Source organism: Oncorhynchus gorbuscha, unplaced genomic scaffold (genome assembly GCF_021184085.1).
Source record: "Oncorhynchus gorbuscha isolate QuinsamMale2020 ecotype Even-year unplaced genomic scaffold, OgorEven_v1.0 Un_scaffold_2710, whole genome shotgun sequence".
Lineage (NCBI taxonomy): Eukaryota > Metazoa > Chordata > Actinopteri > Salmoniformes > Salmonidae > Oncorhynchus > Oncorhynchus gorbuscha.
The window spans coordinates 41,501-47,500 of NW_025747145.1; the positions used below are offsets into that span (position 1 = coordinate 41,501).

The window sequence follows — 6,000 nt, forward strand, 5'->3', positions numbered from 1 at the left end:
GGTCAGGTGGAAATGTCCTACAGATCTCAACTCTATAAAAGGAGGAAATTGCCATCGCCTGATCTCGCTGCTTTCTCTTCCCTAAATCCATCTGATCCAGAAGTTCTGTGCGTCCATGAATCCACGTAAGTCCACCGACTCTTACCTTTCATCTGAATGATCTGTGGTGATCGGGAGAGTGGGCCATTCAGTTATTGTTTATAGTTATCACCGCGGAGCGCGGCTTGGAGCGCACGCTTCAAACATATTGTGTAATGTGAATTGTTAATAATGACTGCTATGATTTGAACTTTGATTATGAATTTGATTGTATACATGTTATTTGTTTCCTTTGTGATGCAGCACAGACTACCAGTAAATATACCACTTTATGGTTAAAGGAATTCCTGCCTCAGTCTCATACATTCCTCTGTCACCTGACACGTGACCACCTGTTCACCTTCACTGTCAGTCATCCTACCTGTCCAGCAACCCACACAGATTCCACTAATCTTTCAATGGTCCTTTGAGCCGGATGATGACTCAACCAAAGACAGGTGAAAAGGAAATGGAGGCGGAGAGGGAAGAATTGTCTCCACTGGAAGGAAGAAGAGAGGAGGAGAGAGCAGCTGAGGGAAAGGTCTTGGAACAAAGGAAATATCCAGGAGCTAAGCCTAAAGCAACAAAGGCTTCATCCTCAACTACCAGGAGCACCAGAAGAACCAGGCAAGCACCTGGTTATCTTAAGGACTATGTGGTCGAGGTTCCGACATCAAAGGGCAAGCCCACCAGAGCTCAAAGAGTTGATGGATCAACTGTATGTTTCAGCCATCAACCATCCCCTCTGAGCAAAGGACCGGAAACTGCTTTGGAGCAGGAAAGTGGTCTACGTGAGGAACCTATGGAAGAGGTAACTCCCACTGCACAGGTCGACCAGCTTCCAGAGGCAGGCTCCGCTCACCCCTTAACTAATGGGAAATCGTCGAAGCACTCTAGACGGAGTGGGAGTTCGACCAGTGGATACCCCTTTGGAAGTGGCCATGGCAGCCGCCATTCACTAGCCCTCAGCAATTCACAGAACGCTGTCCTACAAGAGAGGATGAAACTATTAGCTTTGGAGGAAATTGAGCGTCAGATTGAGGAGGAACGACAGGCTGACGAACGATGTCACCAATTGGATGTGCAGGCCCGTAGAGCTCTACAGGAAAGGGAATTCATTGCCAAGGACCTGGCACAGCAGCGACGGCACCGTCAAGCCAGAAGGGAATTAGAGGAGGCACGGATGGTCTCATCCTTCCTGGAGAGGAACGAACAGGGAGTTGACCTGACCACCCCTCCACATGGACCTGAACTGTCTGCCTTTCTTTCCCAATCTGCCCCTCTGGTACAGCATGGCACACAGTCCTCGGAGGCTCCGGGGTCAACAGCCAACACGGAGCACGGGAGACGGGCCGCTCCGCCAACGCCCTCTATGCCAGTGACACAAGTTAGCATTCCTCCATCTGGACAAAGCATCACTCCTTCGCCTTTCCGCCAATTACCAACCAAGGCAAATCGTTCCTTTCATCCAGGGCCAGGCCAGTCCTCAAACAGGTCGGAGGGCTCTCGCCCAATTCCGGCTGCCACAAATGGTGGGTCTGGGACAGTAGGTGACCGGCCCAATGAGGCCACAGTGGGCTCATCAGAAGTCCCGGGTTTATCCTTCACGCAACCAGAAGAGGGAGCCAACATTATGAAACTTCTAGTAGCCTCAGCCTATGGAATTCCCAGACCCAAACTGCCATACTTTGAAAATGGAAAGGAGAGTGAATTTGTCCTTTTGGAAATGGCATTGGAGAGTCTACTGGGTATTCACAGTCATCTGTCAGAACGCTACAAATACCAAGTACTAATGGATCATTTGCGGTTTCCAAGTGCATACAGGCTGGCCCAATCCTTTATGCATTCCGCAACACCATACACGACAGCTCTCCAGGCCCTGAAGGCAAGATATGGTGAGCCACGTCAGCTAGTCCAGAATGAACTAAACAACATCCTGAACACGTCTCCAATTAAAATGGGAGACCATGCTGCCTTCCAAGAATTCTCCCTGGCTGTCCAATCCCTGACCTCTATGCTCCAATCCGTTGAAGGAGAAGACGGGAACGAGCTAAAATGTGGCTCCCACGTGGACAGGCTTCTCAGCAAACTTCCAGTGTACCTCAGAGACAGTTTCATTGAACATTGTTTGAATAAGGGCATCCTGAAAGAGGGCTCGAGAAGCACCTATGCTCTCAGAGACCTGGCCACATGGTTGGAGGTGAAGGCAAAGGCGAAGAGCATCGCTCACCAGGCCACAATCTCCGCCATAGCCACAGGGGGAAGGAAGGAGTTTGAACGCCAGCAGGGACAGAAAAGACCAAATCCCACTACCATGTACTTAAATAGTGAGGCCAGGGAGGAACCCGGGAAGAAGACCCCTCTCAAGAGCAAGAACATCAAATTCCAGCCTTACTGCCCATATTGCAATAGTAAGGGGCACTTCCTTGGCTCATGCCCCAGAGTAAAAAGCTCACTCAAACTCAATTGAAGGCCTGGATCACTTCAGGCGAGCGATGCTACAAGTGTGCCCGTAGCCATAAGGTGGAGACCTGCACATTGAGGAAACCCTGCAACCGCTGTAAAGAAATCCATCTCACCGTGTTGCATGATCTATTTCCCCAAGCAAAGAAGGAGCAGAGTATGCTCATGGTAGGAGCTGCAAAGGAGCTGTATCTCGACCAGCAGAACCGATCTCCAAGGGTCATGTTGAAGGTGGTCAAGGTCACTCTGCAAAGTGAAGGGAGAAGCATTGATACATTCGCCATTCTAGATGATGGGTCAGAAAGAACAATCATTCTCACAGCGGCCACCCGTCAGCTTAACCTGGAAGGGACCCCCGAGACCCTTAATCTCAGAACGGTGCGACATGTTATCCAAATGAAAGGCTCTGCTGTAACCTTTAGCATTTCACCTTCAGGAAACAGGGACGTGGCCTATAACATCACCAATGCCTTCACGGCAGATGGCTTGAATCTCGCAGAGCACTCCTGCCCGGTAAGTGTTCTACAGAAACAATATCCTCATCTACGAGGATTGCCTCTTCCTAACCTGGCCAGAGTAGCACCACTTATCCTGATTGGGTCAGACCACCCACATCTCGTCACCCCGACTGAGCCTATACGAGCTGGACCAGAAGGAGGACCCATTGCTGTCCATACATCCTTGGGTTGGGCTGTGCAAGGTCCATCCCATCTACTTCTCTCCACCCAAGCTGTACAGTCACAGCAAGTCCTCTTCACCAGAAGCAATCCAGATGCAGCCACTGACCTCCTTCGGAATGTTGAGATGCTATGGAAGATGGACACCTTCTCCAACCGGAAGCTACAGGAGGTCACTCGCTCGAAAAATGACTCCTATGCATTAGACCTCCTGGAGAAGAGCACCACCACCACTGAAATGGATGGAGTTCGCAGGTATGCAACCCCACTGCTACGGGTGCCCAACCATCCTCCTCTGGCAACCACGACACGGGCTGTACTCCCACTACTGCGTGGAACAGAGCGACGCCTGGTGAAGAATCCTGAGCTTGCAGAAGTTCATAACCGAGAGATTCATAACCTTATGGAGGCAGGCTACACCCATGTCTCCTTTGTCATGGCCAGGTCCAGGGTCGCACCCAAGAAGCAGTTGTCAATGCCTAGGCTGGAACTCGGTGCTGCCCTTTCCGGAGCCCAGTTGGCCTCTACCTTGCGAGCCGAGCTCACCTTGCCAATCCAAAGGATCATCTACTGGAGTGATTCGACCACTGTATTGACATGGCTCAAGTCGGAGTCCTGCAGGTATAAGGTGTTTGTCGGGACTCGCATTGCGGAAATCCAAGACCTAACAGAAGTCCAGGACTGGAGGTATGTTGATAGCATAAACAATCCTGCTGATAATATTACTAGAGGTAAAACCCTTAAGGAATTGGCTAAACCCCATCGCTGGAGCTTGGGACCACCATTCTTGTCCCAACCAGAGAACGAGTGGCCGACAGCCCCCAGGCGTGCGGCCCCTCCGCGACCGACTGAAGCTCATGAGTTAAGGAAGTCTGCCCAATGCTACAGCATTTCTACGGAACCAACAACTGCTCTCCCTGACCTAACACAATCCCAAACACTGCCGGATCTGATCACCGCCACAAACCAGACCTCAGATGGGGTGGCTTCTATACCTACCTCCCTCGCGGCAGAGACACTACTCCTCCAGCAAGCACAAGCAGTTAGCTTCCCTGAGGAGTTAAAAGCTCTGAAAGCCGGTAGGGAAGTGGCTAAGGGCAGCCGTCTTCTCTCTCTTGCCCCAGAATATGATCCAATCCTTGGAGTGATCAGAGTCGGAGGGAGGCTGCGCCAAGCGGAGGTTTTGGACCCAGATGCTATCCACCCAATTATCCTTGACTCCAGACACCCTCTTACCAGGCTCCTCATCAAGAGTTATGATGAGCGGCTACTCCACCCAGGGCCAGAGAGGGTCTATGGGGAGATGAGGCGGAAGTACTGGATAATTGGAGGACGAGGAGCCATTCGTAAGCACCAATACGCCTGCGTAGAATGTCAGAGATGGCGGGCCGGAGCTACGGTGCCCAAAATGGCAGATTTACCCCCTGCTCGCTTGCGCCTCCTTAAACCACCCTTCTGGTCAACAGGAGTAGATTGCTTCGGCTCCTTGATGATCAAGTTAGGTCGTCGTGTGGAAAAGCGCTGGGGCATTCTATTCAAGTATATGACAACCAGATGTGTCCACCTGGACCTACTGGAGAGTTTGGATACGGAAGCCTTCCTCATGGCCCTACGGCGGTTTATCTCCCGACGGGGGAAACCCTACGAGATCCTGGCTGACAGAGGTACGAACTTCAAGGCAGGAGAAGCCAGGTTGGAGGAAGCCTTCCAAGCCATGGAACCCAGCCTCCAGGATCAGCTGATGGACCAACAAATCTCATTCAAATTTAACCCTCCAGGCGCTCCTCATTTTGGAGGAACATGGGAGCGAGAGATCAAATCTGTAAAGACGGCCTTACGAGTCGTACTAGGGGACCAAACTGTCACTGAAACTGTCTTGAGGACTGTCCTGATAGAGGTGGAAGGGATTCTGAACTCCAAACCCTTGGGATATCTCTCTGCAGACATCGCTGACCCCGATCCGGTTACACCGAATATGCTTTTGATGGGACGCCGAGATGCGTCACTTCCTCAAGCCATGTATGCTGATACCAACCTCGTAGGCAGACGCCGGTGGCGACACAGCCAAATCTTAGCTGACCATTTTGGGCCCGATTCATTCGGGATTACCTACCAAGTCTACAGCACAGAGGAAATGGCGGAGAGAAATGGCCAGCCTGGAAACTGGCCAAGTAGTAATGATGGTGGACCCTCAGCTGCCTCGAGCCTCCTGGCCGGTGGGCCGTATAACTAAGACCATGCCTGGGACCGATGGTCATGTTAGATCAGTGGAAATCCAGGTGAAGAACCGGACATATATCCGGCCAGTTGCCCGACTGATTCCTCTCCCATCTGATCACAGAGGATGGGGAGCAATGAGCCTTTTTGAGGAATGTGGAAATTAACAAATTTCCGGGGTGGCTGTAGAAAAGGCCCATGGAGTTGGTGGAATACTCCTTTAATTAATTGCCATTTACTCAGCTGGGCCAGGGGCGCTTTAATTAGGTCAGGTGGAAATGTCCTACAGATCTCAACTCTATAAAAGGAGGAAATTGCCATCGCCTGATCTCGCTGCTTTCTCTTCCCTAAATCCATCTGATCCAGAAGTTCTGTGCGTCCATGAATCCACGTAAGTCCACCGACTCTTACCTTTCATCTGAATGATCTGTGGTGATCGGGAGAGTGGGCCATTCAGTTATTGTTTATAGTTATCACCGCGGAGCGCGGCTTGGAGCGCACGCTTCAAACATATTGTGTAATGTGAATTGTTAATAATGACTGCTATGATTTGAACTTTGATTAT

General features: G+C 51.0%; 1 protein-coding gene across 1 annotated transcript in view; it reads right to left on the reverse strand.

Moving 5' to 3' along the window:
* LOC124026379 (lysosome-associated membrane glycoprotein 1-like) overlaps window positions 1-6,000 on the reverse strand; it is a 40,368-nt gene that overhangs the window by 20,002 nt on the left and 14,366 nt on the right. The window lies entirely within an intron of this gene.